The following is a 1,938-nucleotide window of genomic DNA, read 5'->3' as shown; positions in this document are numbered from 1 at the left end:
CTGTTTGGACTGAGCTTTCAACCGGAAGTATAATTGCCGTTCTGTCTTCTTGCCGTCCATAGCATTCCTACTCGTATGGACTCTTCATTCATCACTCCAAGCAACGTTTGCAAGTTTTACAATATAACTAAAACAATTCTTACTAATTCAAGCATCCCATGTGTGATGTCTGTAGGAGTGTTTTCATGCATATTTGTACGTGCTATCGTAATCGAGCAAGCATTTTAAGCAGCTAGCTAATATGCAAATATGTTTAAGAGTGTATGTTAGTATTATTAACTTGCAATGGCATTCTTTTTGTATTTTTTCAGTTTCACTAATTCCTCAGTAAATTCGCCATATGTCACCGTGGCGTTATTGAGTCTGTTAAGCTGATGGTAGAGCTCGCTTCCGCGGCTAGTGGGTCGATGACGATGACTTGTTTTGTTTGATCATCCATTTTACTGCCGTGTTACAGACACCGTTTGGAAACAGTTAAGGTATGTAAATAAACATTGACCAAATATTCAAGTGTAAATAACTAATTTCACAATGTATATATCCGCGATTTATAGTCCGGTGCGGCAAATTTTTGGAAAAAATTGTTTTTCTCTCTAAAATTTAGTGGGTGCAGATTATGTGCCGGTGCGCTCCATTTAATTCTGTGTAATTTAGGAATGCTGAAGAATATTAAGACATTATTTCATAAAAGTACTGTAGCAGTTTATAGTACATTCTACAAAAAGAGCCCGCACAAAACCTATGGTATTTCAAAATAAAATAACAGTGTAGCCTGCATTGGGGACGTGTGTTTATTTTACCACTTCTCGTCACGGCTCCTCAAACGTTATATTGACACAATGCTTATCCATTGAGGAACCATCAGTGGTTTATGTCACTGTCACCTGTATGCTAAGGACTTGGTAATACCAGAAATAGTACATTTGAGCCACATCCTGCTAAATGCGACAAAAAAAAATCATTGCCTTATAGGTCCAATAAATTAGTAGTACAGTATAACCTCGATTTACCAACCCTTAATAGCAAATCTTTCCATTTAGGAACTTTTAGATTGAGACGAATATGCCCTAATTATGTGTCTGCATACGAACGCTTCATTCATTCATTTTGTGTCACGCCTGCAGGCAAAAAAGCGGGGTGCAGCACTTGCTGAGCAGTACACTATTAGTCACTTCTCAGCGCTTTAGCATGTGTGCTTTGTCTGTGGTTTTTAATGCCTTTTGACAAGTAATGTCCATTTTGCTAACTCAATATGAGTCCCAAAAAGACAACAGTATGTATTTGCAAGGAATACATTAATAGGGCTCTCAAGTACGGAAGAATGGGCGAAGCAGGTTTTGTACCACAGCAAGTTTTAATTGTGATGGGACCAGACATTTCTGGAAAAGGATGCCAAAGCAGACTTATTGCACAGAGGGAGAAAAGAGTTGCCTCTCAATCGACGGCGCCCTTTTCAAGCGCTCACACACAGGTGGCTCCTTACTTCCGATCCCACCCTTCTCTCCCTCTGTCCGCTCCTTTCTCGTCATCTCCTCCTTTGCCGATGTTAATGTAAGCGGGTTTTACGTTTTTAAATGTTTGTTTTCGAGGTTTCTGATCTTTGGTGAAGACACTAAAGGAACTTCTGTGAGTGTGTGGCTTGTTGTTGTTTTGTCTTGTTAAAGAGAACATTGATCCATCACTTCCTTGTTATGTTTGTTCGATATACAGTACTGTATACCACTTTATACTGTGTTCAAAGTGTACAAACCTTCACTAAAATATGCCTTTTGTCCAGGCTGGAACCCATTATTCATAGTTACATTGTTTCTTATGGAGAATTTTGCTTCATTATACAAACTTTTCTATTTACGAACCCTGTTCAAAAACCGGTCAAGTTCTTAGACGGAAGTTCCACTTCATTAAGAGAATGTGTACTGTACATTTACTGTATTGGAA

The sequence above is a fragment of the Entelurus aequoreus genome, linkage group LG17 (assembly GCF_033978785.1).
Source record: "Entelurus aequoreus isolate RoL-2023_Sb linkage group LG17, RoL_Eaeq_v1.1, whole genome shotgun sequence".
NCBI classification, from domain to species: Eukaryota; Metazoa; Chordata; class Actinopteri; order Syngnathiformes; family Syngnathidae; genus Entelurus; species Entelurus aequoreus.
Note: the sequence above shows the minus strand (reverse complement) of the source record.